The sequence below is a fragment of the Telmatherina bonti genome, assembly GCF_933228915.1.
Source record: "Telmatherina bonti genome assembly, chromosome: 17".
Taxonomy (NCBI): Eukaryota; Metazoa; Chordata; class Actinopteri; order Atheriniformes; family Telmatherinidae; genus Telmatherina; species Telmatherina bonti.
In genome coordinates, this window is record NC_136615.1 from 3,998,850 (window position 1) to 4,014,489 (window position 15,640).

General features: G+C 51.8%; 1 protein-coding gene across 1 annotated transcript in view; it reads right to left on the bottom strand.

Moving 5' to 3' along the window:
• Positions 1–15,354, bottom strand: part of hapln1b (hyaluronan and proteoglycan link protein 1b) — a gene marked incomplete at its 3' end in the record, with an annotated part of 32,884 nt that extends 17,530 nt beyond the window's left edge. The window contains exon 1 of the mRNA XM_079256049.1: positions 15,333–15,354. The remainder of the gene's footprint in view (positions 1–15,332) is intronic.
• Between the last annotated feature and the right edge of the window lie 286 nt (positions 15,355–15,640).

The following is a 15,640-nucleotide window of genomic DNA, read 5'->3' on the forward strand; positions in this document are numbered from 1 at the left end:
CTGAGGACTGACCAGTGGATCTGGTCAAGCAGGACCAGGACTGAGGAGTGACCGGTGGATCTGGTCCAGCAGGACCAGTACTGACTGGTGGATCTGGTCCAGCAGGACCAGGACTGAGGACTGACCAGTGGATGTGGTCCAGCAGGACCAGGACTGAGGACTGACCAGTGGATCTGGTCCAGCAGGACCAGGACTGAGGACTGACCAGTGGATGTAGTCCAGCAGGACCAGGACTGACCAGGGGATCTGGTCCAGCAGGACCATGACTGAGGAGTGACCAGTGGATCTGGTCCAGCAGGACCAGTACTGAGGACTGATCGGTGGATCTGGTCCAGCAGGACCAGTACTGACTGGTGGATCTGGTCCAGCAGGACCAGTACTGACCGGTGGATCTGGTCCAGCAGGACCAGTACTGACTGGTGGATCTGGTCCAGAAGGACCAGGACTGAGGACTGACCAGTGGATCTGGTCCAGCAGGACCAGGACTGACCGGTGGATCTGGTCCAGCAGGAACAGGACTGAGGACTGACCAGTGGATCTGGTCCAGCAGGACCAGGACTGAGGACTGACCGGTGGATCTGGTCCAGCAGGACCAGTACTGACTGGTGGATCTGGTCCAGCAGGACCAGGACTGAGGACTGACCAGTGGATGTGGTCCAGCAGGACCAGGACTGAGGACTGACCAGTGGATCTGGTCCAGCAGGACCAGGACTGAGGACTGACCAGTGGATGTAGTCCAGCAGGACCAGGACTGACCAGGGGATCTGGTCCAGCAGGACCATGACTGAGGAGTGACCAGTGGATCTGGTCCAGCAGGACCAGTACTGAGGACTGATCGGTGGATCTGGTCCAGCAGGACCAGTACTGACTGGTGGATCTGGTCCAGCAGGACCAGTACTGACCGGTGGATCTGGTCCAGCAGGACCAGGACTGAGGACTGACCAGTGGATCTGGTCCAGCAGGACCAGGACTGACCGGTGGATCTGGTCCAGCAGGAACAGGACTGAGGACTGACCAGTGGATCTGGTCCAGCAGGAACAGGACTGAGGACTGACCAGTGGATCTGGTCCAGCAGGACCAGGACTGAGGACTGACCGGTGGATCTGGTCCAGCAGGACCAGTACTGACTGGTGGATCTGGTCCAGCAGGACCAGGACTGAGGACTGACCAGTGGATGTGGTCCAGCAGGACCAGGACTGAGGACTGACCAGTGGATCTGGTCCAGCAGGACCAGGACTGAGGACTGACCAGTGGATGTAGTCCAGCAGGACCAGGACTGACCAGGGGATCTGGTCCAGCAGGACCATGACTGAGGAGTGACCAGTGGATCTGGTCCAGCAGGACCAGTACTGAGGACTGATCGGTGGATCTGGTCCAGCAGGACCAGTACTGACTGGTGGATCTGGTCCAGCAGGACCAGTACTGACTGGTGGATCTGGTCCAGAAGGACCAGGACTGAGGACTGACCAGTGGATCTGGTCCAGCAGGACCAGGACTGACCGGTGGATCTGGTCCAGCAGGAACAGGACTGAGGACTGACCAGTGGATCTGGTCCAGCAGGACCAGGACTGAGGACTGACCGGTGGATCTGGTCCAGCAGGACCAGTACTGACTGGTGGATCTGGTCCAGCAGGACCAGGACTGAGGACTGACCAGTGGATGTGGTCCAGCAGGACCAGGACTGAGGACTGACCAGTGGATCTGGTCCAGCAGGACCAGGACTGAGGACTGACCAGTGGATGTAGTCCAGCAGGACCAGGACTGACCAGGGGATCTGGTCCAGCAGGACCATGACTGAGGAGTGACCAGTGGATCTGGTCCAGCAGGACCAGTACTGAGGACTGATCGGTGGATCTGGTCCAGCAGGACCAGTACTGACTGGTGGATCTGGTCCAGCTGGACCAGTACTGACCGGTGGATCTGGTCCAGCAGGACCAGTACTGACTGGTGGATCTGGTCCAGCAGGACCAGGACTGAGGACTGACCAGTGGATCTGGTCCAGCAGGACCAGGACTGACCGGTGGATCTGGTCCAGCAGGAACAGGACTGAGGACTGACCAGTGGATCTGGTCCAGCAGGAACAGGACTGAGGACTGACCAGTGGATCTGGTCCAGCAGGACCAGTACTGACTGGTGGATCTGGTCCAGCAGGACCAGGACTGAGGACTGACCAGTGGATCTGGTCCAGCAGGACCAGTACTAACTGGTGGATCTGGTCCAGCAGGACCAGGACTGACCGGGGGATCTGGTCCATCAGGACCAGGACTGAGGACTGACCGGTGGATGTGGTCCAGCAGGACCAGGACTGACTGGTGGATCTGGTCCAGCAGGACCAGGACCAGGACTGACCAGGGGATCTGGTCACGCAGGACCAGGACTGAGGACTGACCAGTGGATCTGGTCCAGCGGGACCAATACTAACTGGTGGATCTGGTCCAGCAGGACCAGGACTGACTGGGGGATCTGGTCCATCAGGACCAGGACTGAGGACTGACCGGTGGATGTGGTCCAGCAGGACCAGGACTGACTGGGGGATCTGGTCCATCAGGACCAGGACTGAGGACTGACCGGTGGATCTGGTCCAGCAGGACCAGTACTAACTGGTGGATCTGGTCCAGCAGGACCAGGACTGATCGGGGGATCTGGTCCATCAGGACCAGGACTGAGGACTGACCGGTGGATGTGGTCCAGAAGGACCAGGACTGACTGGTGGATCTGGTCCAGCAGGACCAGGACCAGGACTGACCAGGGGATCTGGTCATGCAGGACCAGGACTGAGGACTGACCGGTGGATCTGGTCCAGCAGGACCAGGACTGAGGACTGACCGGTGGATCTGGTCCAGCAGGACCAGTACTAACTGGTGGATCTGGTCCAGCAGGACCAGGACTGATCGGGGGATCTGGTCCATCAGGACCAGGACTGAGGACTGACCGGTGGATGTGGTCCAGAAGGACCAGGACTGACTGGTGGATCTGGTCCAGCAGGACCAGGACTGAGGACTGACCAGTGGATGTGGTCCAGCAGGACCAGGACTGAGGACTGACCAGTGGATCTGGTCCAGCAGGACCAGTACTGACTGGTGGATCTGGTCCAGCAGGACCAGGACTGAGGACTGACCAGTGGATCTGGTCCAGCAGGACCAGGACTGAGGACTGACCAGTGGATCTAGTCCAGCAGGACCAGGACTGACCAGGGGATCTGGTCCAGCAGGACCATGACTGAGGACTGACCGGTGGATCTGGTCCAGCAGGACCAGTACTGACTGGTGGATCTGGTCCAGCAGGACCAGGACTGAGGACTGACCGGTGGATCTGGTCCAGCAGGACCAGTACTAACTGGTGGATCTGGTCCAGCAGGACCAGGACTGAGGACTGACCGGTGGATCTGGTCCAGCAGGACCAGTACTAACTGGTGGATCTGGTCCAGCAGGACCAGGACTGATCGGGGGATCTGGTCCGTCAGGACCAGGACTGAGGACTGACCGGTGGATGTGGTCCAGAAGGACCAGGACTGACTGGTGGATCTGGTCCAGCAGGACCAGGACCAGGACTGACCAGGGGATCTGGTCATGCAGGACCAGGACTGAGGACTGACCGGTGGATCTGGTCCAGCAGGACCAGGACTGAGGACTGACCGGTGGATCTGGTCCAGCAGGACCAGTACTAACTGGTGGATCTGGTCCAGCAGGACCAGGACTGATCGGGGGATCTGGTCCATCAGGACCAGGACTGAGGACTGACCGGTGGATGTGGTCCAGAAGGACCAGGACTGACTGGTGGATCTGGTCCAGCAGGACCAGGACTGAGGACTGACCAGTGGATGTGGTCCAGCAGGACCAGGACTGAGGACTGACCAGTGGATCTGGTCCAGCAGGACCAGTACTGACTGGTGGATCTGGTCCAGCAGGACCAGGACTGAGGACTGACCAGTGGATCTGGTCCAGCAGGACCAGGACTGAGGACTGACCAGTGGATCTAGTCCAGCAGGACCAGGACTGACCAGGGGATCTGGTCCAGCAGGACCATGACTGAGGACTGACCGGTGGATCTGGTCCAGCAGGACCAGTACTGACTGGTGGATCTGGTCCAGCAGGACCAGGACTGAGGACTGACCGGTGGATCTGGTCCAGCAGGACCAGTACTAACTGGTGGATCTGGTCCAGCAGGACCAGGACTGAGGACTGACCGGTGGATCTGGTCCAGCAGGACCAGTACTGACTGGTGGATCTGGTCCAGCAGGACCAGGACTGACCGGGGGATCTGGTCCATCAGGACCAGGACTGAGGACTGACCGGTGGATGTGGTCCAGCAGGACCAGGACTGACTGGTGGATCTGGTCCAGCAGGACCAGGACCAGGACTGACCAGGGGATCTGGTCATGCAGGACCAGGACTGAGGACTGACCAGTGGATCTGGTCCAGCGGGACCAGTACTAACTGGTGGATCTGGTCCAGCAGGACCAGGACTGACTGGTGGATCTGGTCCAGCAGGACCAGGACTGAGGACTGACCGGTGGATCTGGTCCAGCAGGACCAGTACTGACTGGTGGATCTGGTCCAGCAGGACCAGGACTGAGGACTGACCGGTGGATCTGGTCCAGCAGGACCAGTACTGACTGGTGGATCTGGTCCAGCAGGACCAGGACTGAGGACTGACCAGTGGATCTGGTCCAGCAGGACCAGTACTAACTGGTGGATCTGGTCCAGCAGGACCAGGACTAACTGGTGGATCTGGTCCAGCAGGACCAGGACTGACTGGTGGATGTGGTCCAGCAGGACCAGGACTGAGGACTGACTGGTGGATCTGGTGCAAGTCGTAGGAACCAGTACCAGACAGACAGACTGAATGATTGGGGTGTCTGTAGCTCAGAGCAGTTTTCCTTCAACTGGAAAGTTGAGAGATCGATTCCAGGCTTCCCCTAAAAGGCTGAAGTGTCCTAGGGCAAGACACTGAACCCCAAGCTGCCCCCTGATGTGCCTATCGGGGTATGAGTGTGTGTGTGAATGGGTGAATGTGACAAGTAGTGTAAAGCGCTTTGAGTGGTCTGCATGACTTGAAAAGTGCTATAGAAGTGCAAGTCCATTTACCATTTACTGACTAATTCTCTGCCCTCATCCCCACCTGAACAGGTCAGAGTTCAACTTATCTCTTCAGCTTCAGTTTGTGTCTGAGCTGATGAATAATGAAAAGACTGAGCTTGTTGATGACCTCTAACACAGCTAACGCACAGCAGATGGCAACCCAAAACCAGATCTGCGGAGCTAAAAGTAACTTCCTGACCTCTCCAGACCAGTTTTCTGTCACTAAACAGTTCAATTTAATCTCTAAACGTAAATCATCGCGTTTTATCAGAACACCAGAGACGTCCGAGATAACAGCAGAATCCTGGTTTATGTTTCTTTATGGAGATAAAAAATGAGTCTTTAAGTGATGTCATCCCCATCTGTCCCTCTGGTCCTCGTGTTCTTTACTCCCAGTTACAAAAACATTCCAGGTCAGAAGACAACATTAATGGCTATTCATGATAAATATCCGTAAATGGGCTGGTCTCAACATAAACACTCATCCACATTTAGACTTCCAACTTTACATAAATCTGTTTTGCTTGCTAAAAAAGGATTTAAACATCCTCAAACATGAAGAAAGCCCAGACATCCATAGAAATATGAACCTCTAGGAAAAACCTCATAACACCTTTGTTCTTTTAAAAACATACCAAACTGAGGAGGTCTGCAGACCACCAGAGCCCAATCCCAGGAAAAAAGAAATACTGAAACTTTCTCAGCTAAGTAAAAAAATACCTTGAATGCTAAATATTAGTTGAACGTCAGCTCGATGTTAGCTGAACATTAGCTCAAAGTCGGCTCAATGTTAGCTAAACATTAGCTCAACGTTGGCTCAATGTTAGCTGAACATTAGCTCAATGTCGGCTCAATGTTAGCTGAACATTAGCTCAACGTCGGCTCAATGTTAGCTGAACATTAGCTCAATGTCGACTCAATGTTAGCTGAACATTAGCTCAACGTCGGCTCAATGTTAGCTGAACATTAGCTCAATGTCGACTCAATGTTAGCTGAACATTAGCTCAATGTCGACTCAATGTTAGCTGAACATTAGCTCAGCGTCGGCTCAATGTTAGCTGAACATTAGCTCAACGTCGGCTCAATGTTAGCTGAACATTAGTTCAACGTCAGCTCAATGTTAGCTGAACATTAGCTCAATGTTAGCTGAACATTAGCTTAATGTCAACTGAAAATGATCTAATTATTTTATGAACGTTAAGCTAACATCAGTTAAATGTTATTTGAACATTAGTAGAAAGTCAAGCTGAACATTAGCTTAATTTAAAGAGAAAATTATGTGTTGACTGAACTTTAAGCAGCAACAGCTAAATGTTAGTTAAACATTAGCTCACTACTAGCAACCTCTGGTGGTTAAAAGTGAAGCCTGTGTGAAAGTGCATAAAATAACAGTTCCCCTTTCATCCACTAGGGGCTCCAAAACAGCAGAAATAAACTATTAATCTTGAAATTTGGCATATTTAGGGGCGTGTCCTTTTGATTGATAGGTACCCGATCTTCCTCTTCAAGAAAGAACGTAGAACAATCGCGGTTTTTAGCCGCTTAACAGTGTGATTTCGTTAGCTGGTTAGCTCCTGTTAGCTCCGGGTTAGCTCTTAGCTACAGCCCAGTCGGAGTTTGCTAGATGCTCTTCAGAAACCTACGGTTGACATCACGGAGGCTCCGCCCACCTTTTTATTTACAGTTGATGGTGTTGACTGTGGCGTTTGAGGCACCATATAAGAACATGACATTAGGAATGACCTTGGAAGAGGTAAACAGAAAGTAGAGCATCGTTATCTGATCAGTTTCACGTTGTACTTTGAGATGTTTTTAAACATCTGCAACAGCTGGATCTTTAGCTTGAGTCAATGCTTCATGTTTCTAAATGCAGTGGTAGGTAGCAGGGTAGGCAATACCTCCCCAAGGCAGAGAGAAAGAAATGCAATCATTCATTATTAGTTTATATATTTTTATCTACTTTTATAAAGTTTATCTTGAAAAAAATCTTTTCGATGATCATTTCCTATCGCCTGTCGTACTGATCGATGTGAACATTTCCTGCTTTTCATAGCTCCATAAAAACGAACAGCACCTCCCCCTGGCCAGGAAGAGGAGCTGCACGAGCATCCAGCGCTGTACGGTGGAGGCCGTAGACTCAGTCCTGCTCTGCCTTCTCCTCTCAGATCATCGTAACGTTGTGTGTTCGCGCATGTGCAGTCCCTTCAGCAGTCCCTAAATCATTTAGGTAAATAGGCAGATCACTACGCTGCTTTTTACGCTGCTGCACAACGCCGATGGTCTACGTACGTTCACAGAGGATCAGGGAATTGATGCTTCGCTCGCAACGTTGGCTGACGTTCTGACCGGAGGGATGAGAGATCTCCTGCTGGAGAGGATTAAACCGTTTTCACGTCTTTCTTTGAAAGGAAAACTGTCAACAAACGCTGCTGGTTGTCATGACAACCCGAAGGTAAACAGTCTGGAGATGCTACTGAATCATTTAGCATGTTGTTATGGTGTCTCATCATCCTGGTTGTGTTAGATTGAGCCGCCACACACCTGCCTGCACGTTTACATGATCATATGTGTGTCTGGACTCCCCCCCCCCCCCCCCTGCAGCCCACTGTACACGCCTACAACCCACGGTACACGCCTGCAACCTACCGTACACGCCTACAGCCCACGGTACACGCCTGCAACCTACCGTACACGCCTACAGCCCACGGTACACGCCTGCAACCTACCGTACACGCCTACAACCCACAGTACACGCCTACAACCCACAGTACACGCCTACAACCCACAGTACACGCCTACAACCCACAGTACACGCCTAAAACCCACGGTACACGCCTACAACCCACAGTACACGCCTACAACCCACAGTACACGCCTACAACCCACAGTACACGCCTACAACCCACAGTACACGCCTACAGCCCACAGTACACGCCTACAACCCACAGTACACGCCTACAACCCACAGTACACGCCTACAGCCCACAGTACACGCCTACAACCCACAGTACACGCCTACAGCACACGGTACACGCCTACAACCCACAGTACACGCCTACAGCACACGGTACACGCCTGCAACCTACCGTACACGCCTACAACCCAAAGTACACGCCTACAGCCCACAGTACACGCCTACAACCCACGGTACACGCCTACAGCCCACAGTACACGCCTACAACCCACAGTACACGCCTACAGCACACGGTACATGCCTACAGCCCACGGTACACGCCTGCATCCTACGGTACACGCCTACAACCCACAGTACACGCCTACAACCCACAGTATACGCCTACAGCCCACAGTACACGCCTACAACCCACAGTACACGCCTACAGCACACGGTACATGCCTACAACCCACAGTACACGCCTACAACCCACGTTACATGCCTGCAACCTACGGTACACGCCTACAGCCCACAGTACACGCCTACAGCCCACAGTACACGCCTACAACCCACAGTACACGCCTGCAACCTACCGTACACGCCTACAACCCACAGTACACGCCTACAACCCACGTTACATGCCTGCAACCTACGGTACATGGCTACAGCCCACAGTACACGCCTGCAACCTACGGTACACGCCTACAACCTACGGTACACGCCTACAACCCACAGTACACGCTTACAGCCCACAGTACACGCCTACAACCCACAGTACACGCCTGCAACCTACCGTACACGCTTACAGCCCACGGTACACGCCTACAACCCACGGTACTCGCCTGCAACCCACAGTACACGCCTACACCCCACAGTACACGCCTGCAACCTACGGTACACGCCTACAACCCACAGTACACGCCTACAACCCACAGTACACGCCTACAGCCCACAGTACACGCCTACAGCCCACAGTACACGCCTACAGCCCACAGTACACGCCTACAACCCACAGTACACGCCTGCAACCCACAGTACACGCCTACAACCCACAGTACACGCCTGCAACCTACGGTACACGCCTACAACCCACAGTACACGCCTACAACCCACGGTACACGCCTACAACCCACAGTACACGCCTACAACCCACGGTACACGCCTACAGCCCACAGTACACGCCTGCAACCTACGGTACACGCCTACAACCCACAGTACACGCCTACAGCCCACAGTACACGCCTACAACCCACGGTACACGCCTACAACCCACAGTACACGCCTACAACCCACGGTACACGCCTACAACCCACAGTACACGCCTACAACCCACGGTACACGCCTACAACCCACGGTACACACCTACAGCCCACAGTACACGCCTGCAACCTACGGTACACGCCTACAACCCACAGTACACGCCTACAACCCACAGTACACGCCTACAGCGCACAGTACACGCCTACAACCCACAGTACACGCCTGCAACCTACCGTACACGCCTACAGCCCACAGTACACGCCTGCAACCTACCGTACACGCCTACAGCCCACAGTACACGCTTACAGCCCACGGTACACGCCTGCAACCTACGGTACACGCCTACAACCCACAGTACACGCCTACAACCCACAGTACACGCCTACAACCCACGGTACACGCCTGCAACCTACGGTACACGCCTACAACCCACGGTACACGCCTACAACCCACGGTACACGCCTACAACCCACAGTACACGCCTACAGCCCACAGTACACGCCTACAACCCACAGTACACGCCTGCAACCTACGGTACACGCCTACAACCCACAGTACACGCCTACAGCCCACAGTACACGCCTACAGCGCACAGTACATGCCTACAGCCCACAGTACACGCTTACAGCCCACGGTACACGCCTACAACCCACAGTACACGCCTACAACCCACAGTACACGCCTACAACCCACGGTACACGCCTGCAACCTACGGTACACGCCTACAACCCACGGTACACGCCTACAACCCACGGTACACGCCTACAACCCACAGTACACGCCTACAACCCACAGTACACGCCTACAACCCACAGTACACGCCTACAACCCACAGTACACGCCTGCAACCTACGGTACACGCCTACAACCTACGGTACACGCCTACAACCCACAGTACACGCCTACAACCCACAGTACACCCACAGTACACGCCTACAACCCACGGTACTCGCCTGCAACCTACCGTACACGCCTACAACCCACAGTACACGCCTGCAACCCACAGTACACGCCTGCAACCTATGGTACACGCCTACAACCCACGGTACACGCCTACAACCCACAGTACACGCCTACAACCCACAGTACACGCCTACAACCCACGGTACTCGCCTGCAACCTACCGTACACGCCTACAACCCACAGTACACGCCTGCAACCTACGGTACACGCCTACAACCCACGGTACACGCCTACAACCCACAGTACACGCCTACAGCCCACAGTACACGCCTACAACCCACGGTACACGCCTACAACCCACGGTACTCGCCTGCAACCTACCGTACACGCCTACAACCCACAGTACACGCCTACAACCCACAGTACACGCCTGCAACCTACGGTACACGCCTACAACCCACAGTACACGCCTACAACCCACAGTACACGCCTGCAACCTACGGTACACGCCTACAACCTACGGTACACGCCTACAACCCACAGTACACGCCTACAACCCACAGTACACGCCTACAACCCACAGTACACGCCTACAACCCACGGTACTCGCCTGCAACCCACAGTACACGCCTACAACCCACAGTACACGCCTACAACCCACAGTACACGCCTACAACCCACAGTACACGCCTACAACCCACAGTACACGCCTGCAACCCACAGTACACGCCTGCAACCTACGGTACACGCCTACAACCCACAGTACACGCCTACAACCCACAGTACACGCCTACAACCCACAGTACACGCCTACAACCCACAGTACACGCCTGCAACCCACAGTACACGCCTACAACCCACAGTACACGCCTACAACCCACAGTACACGCCTACAACCCACAGTACACGCCTGCAACCCACAGTACACGCCTGCAACCTACGGTACACGCCTACAACCCACAGTACACGCCTACAACCCACAGTACACGCCTACAACCCACGGTACTCGCCTGCAACCTACCGTGCACGCCTACAGCGGTGCCGCCGGTCTGAACCGGGTCTACCTGCGGGTCCAGTCACCGGTGCCGCCGGTCTGGACCGGGTCTACCTGCGGGTCCAGTTACTGGTGCCGCCGGTCTGGACCTGGTCTACCTGCGGGTCCAGGCCCCCCCCCCCCACCATGTCGTCACACATCAGCTAATGCGTTCAGGTGCTTCCTGCCTGAACAGGATTTTCCACTTTAAGGAAATCTGTGTAGCTGCAGCTGCAGGACGACCTGTTCTGGAAGGACTGCCAAGAAGTCTGACACCACACACACACACACACACACACACACAGGTCCGATGTGTTTGTGGAGGGTGGGGTACGCGGCGCTGGGTGGGGTGTGTACCGTACACACAGCTGGGTATTTATATTTCCTCGTTGATGGTTCAAACAGGAGTGTTTTCTACGTCGGCGTCACGCCACAAAGAGACCTCAGTCCCGAGAGCGCCGGGGTTGTGGAGATGGTCATGTGACCTGTGAAGCAACAGGAACGGCGGCCATGTTTAACAGCTGGATGTACTGGTTTGGGATAAACCAGTAAGGTGCTCCCAGCATGTCCAGGCTCCATGTCTTGTTTCTGGTTGCTGTGGTAACCGGGAGGGGAAGCCCACCTCATCTGGAAGTCACTCCTCAGTTTCTGACCACCGTGTTGGATCTGGATCTGCTGAAACTGGTGTTACTGATTTCTGCTCCATCACCAACTGGGAGACCGTAGTCTTCTGTTTTTTTTCCAGTTCTGTCCTCCAGGAGTCGGACGTATGAGTCTCTTCCCAGACCCGGTCGGGAGTCGACTTTTTTGTAGTTTTTCCCAAACACCAACATCCAGCAGTTAAAGTGAAGCCTGCAGTTCCCCCTTCATCCACTAGGGGCTCCACAACAGAGAGACTCCCCATAGACTCCCATGTTAAAAAGACCAACTTCACAGCAGAAATAAACACGTTTACAGCAGGAATAAACACGTTTACGGCAGGAATAAACACATTTACATCAGGAATAAACACGTTTACGGAAATAATAAACACGTTTACAGTAGGAATAAACATGTTTACAGCAGGAATAAACATGTTCACAGCAGGAATAAACATGTTTACAGCAGGAATAAACATGTTCACAGCAGGAATAAACATGTTCACAGCAGGAATAAACATGATTACATAATAAATAAACATGTTTACAGCCTGGTTTAAAAACCCATTTTTGGTTAATAGGTCAGGTTTACCTTCATGACAACTGTTTAAAGTTGCCCGTCTAGCAGGACGCCCATTTAAAAGTAATTTAATCTCGAAGTTCGGCATATTTAGGGGCCTGTCCTTTTGATTGACAGGTACCCAATCTCCTGCTTCAAGTCAGAAGAATGTAGAACAACCGCGGTTTATATACAGTCTATGGTACTTGTGTGTAAAAAAAAAAAAACTAAATGAAATGCATCATGAAGCTGAATAACTTATATAAATAAATAAATCATATACCAGTGGTAAAGAAATAAAATAAATTCACACTGAGCTTCCTAAACCCTCTGAAGGGCCAGATGCTGCAGATCTGGATGAAATCTTATTTTGATCTTTTTTCTAAGACCTGGTCGCTTTTATGGTAAAATAGTTTTTATGAACGACTTGAGCCCGAGATTCCTGCTGTTAATGCTGTTGTTTCTTGATCTGACAAACGAAGGTCGACTGTGTGTTTCTGCAGAGAATAAACCCCCGTTTCATGGGGGAGGGGGGTACACAGAGGCCCCTACAGGCCTCTGTGACTGTGTTTGTGCTGGGTGGGTGCAGGGGTAATGGGTGGGGGTCAGGGTGGAGCCGCCAAGTCTAAGCCTGCACACAGAGAGGGGTTGTTGGGCCGAGACTCACTTCGCCTCTTTCTGCACAACATGGTCGACCACAACTATGACAAGTCTCACAAATATGACGGAAGACAAGCGGCTCAGACCTCAGTTTGCAGAGCGACCGTCCTCTAATGTGAGCTTTACACTTGCTTCCTGGCTTCTTCAGCTTCTCTGGATGTTAGCTGACAGGCTGTGTGTTCGAACTTAGGTCTTATCTTATCTGGGTAAAAACAGAAACACCAGCAGACGCCATAAAAAGCTTCACTTTCAGGTAAAGCTTCAGGTTTTAAAGACGACACAACAGCTCTGCGGAAAGTTTGTATCATCAAATAAACCCTAAAAAAAATCAGCAACAACCCTCAACTCCTCATTTCCTTGCAGGAAAACTGGAAACCGGAGGGAGGATTCATGTCTCCATCAACCCCTTTATTTTCAGACCATTTTCTGCTAAAATCCTTTTTCTGTCCAATCTGTCCTGGTTTTCACAGGAGAAACTAAAAAACATAGAAACTAATTATGTGTTTTTTATGACAAAGAGTCTAAAGATCCAGTTTAAACTGGTTCTTTGCTGAGTTACATGTCAACACAAACTGGTTTATGTCTTGAGTTTGGAGCCTTTTTCTGCCTGAATTATTAATATGTCAGAATAAAATGATTTAATGAAGAAAAAATACCCAATTCAACTAATTTTATCCCTAACATAAGCATGTTAGCCCACCAAGATTATGTTAGCTGCTATATTAGCATCAACCAGGTCATTTTAGCAACTGTTTTAAATAAAGCATGCTAGCATTATAAATAAGATAATATTAGCTGCAGTTTGTCTGAAAAAAAAACATTATTATTCCTACTAGCATAAAAAGATATAGTTACTATTTTAGTTTAAGTCTAAAAATGCTAATCTAAACATGTCATTAGCTTAGGCTACAGTAGATGCTATTTTAGACAAGCAAGATGACTGTAGGAGCTCTGTTAGTCAAATAAGATCATGTTAGCATAAACAAGCTGTTTGCTAAATGAAAGAAGAAAACTTCACTTTAAAAATGTTTGCTAATATTAGCATGGAAATGTTTGCTACTTCATTATCCTGCAATGTTGGCTCTACACAGTTTCCGCTGCTTGTTTTGCTTAACCAGCGTTATTTAGCCGCAACAGTAGCATAAACAAGTTAGCATGAGCTGCTTTGTCAGTGCTAACTTCTAAGCTAAAGAAGATTAAAGTTAGCAGCAAGTTAGTCTTCACATAAAGATGTCAGCCACTATATTTGTGCAAAATCAAGTAAATGTAGTTTCAACAAGATAACATTGGCTACTATATTAGCTTAAATGCCGGTTTCTGAATCATATTAGCCTTTATGTTAAAATATAAGCTAATATATTAACTGAGGATTTTTTTTTCTTCATAAATGATTAACAGGTCAGAGTACATGTACTGATGGGTTTTCACCACAGGCTGTATACAACTCAGCTGTGTTTAACCCAATGCAAAGGGTTCACAAAAATAACTCTGATAACAACCAAAAACACCTGAAAAAACCCAAAATGGGTTCCACGTTTCACAAGGCAGCCGAGCGACTGGTGAAATAACCCAGCATTGTTCAGGGTGTGGGAATAAGGAGGAAAATATAAAACTCTTAAAGGCCTTCAGGAAAGTGAAGAACTGTTGATTGTTTTAAAAGATTAGGAAACAGTCAGAGATGAAGATGTAAGGGGGACTAAAGCTTAATAAATCTGTTATAAATCCACATGAGCTTCTAAATAAAGCTGGACACCATCACAGAGATCCTGGCTTTATTCTTTCAGCCTCCCTGTTCTGTGGTTTCATTCTACTGGACGTCTTTATAGCAAAGCTGTGGGCCGTCAGGCATCAAACTCCATCCTGAGATGTTCCTGAACCCTTTGTGGACTCAGAGTATCTGAATTCTCTTCATCTTCCAGCAAACGCTCCAACAAAAAGCCCGTAAACGTGGATCTGAGCTGGAACATGAACATAAGTTAAATTCAGGCCCCCCGCGGCCCCCCGCCTGGCTACGGCCCTGCCTGCAGAGACCAGAGAGCTGGAAACGTCCAGATGATGAAGAAAAGAAAATAACTCGACTCAGACCAGGCGTTCAGCTCAGGTTGAGGATTCATCCTGAAATCTGCAGCACAATCAATCCTGCTCAAGTTCCGGGAGACAAAAACCAGCCTGGAACTGGGACCAGATCTAACTGGCGAGTCGCGCTCCAGAAAACATTTTCCACCTGATCATCTCTGGATCCTACAAAGTGCCCTTTAACCTGCTTCCACGAGCCGGACCGAGCCGGACGGGAAGCGGTCCTCACCTCTCCGGTCCTCCTGCAGCCGACCTCCAAACTGTCCTGCGGACGAGTCTCAACTGAGGCGCAAAACGGCTGCGCGTGTCAAGGTATCCGCGCCGCGCTGCGGGTGTTTCCTCCGTCCGCGGCATCGATCCGCGCACGCTCCTCCTCGCGTGAGACCGCCGTGGCACGCGGGGATGTGGCCAGCGTGCGCACGGTGGCGCGCGCAGGTGGCACGAACCCCGCTGATCTTGATATCCTCAGATCAGCGAGTCAGCAGCTTTCTGCTTATTGATTGATCCCCGGATTGTTCTGGACCAGGACGCGGAAAA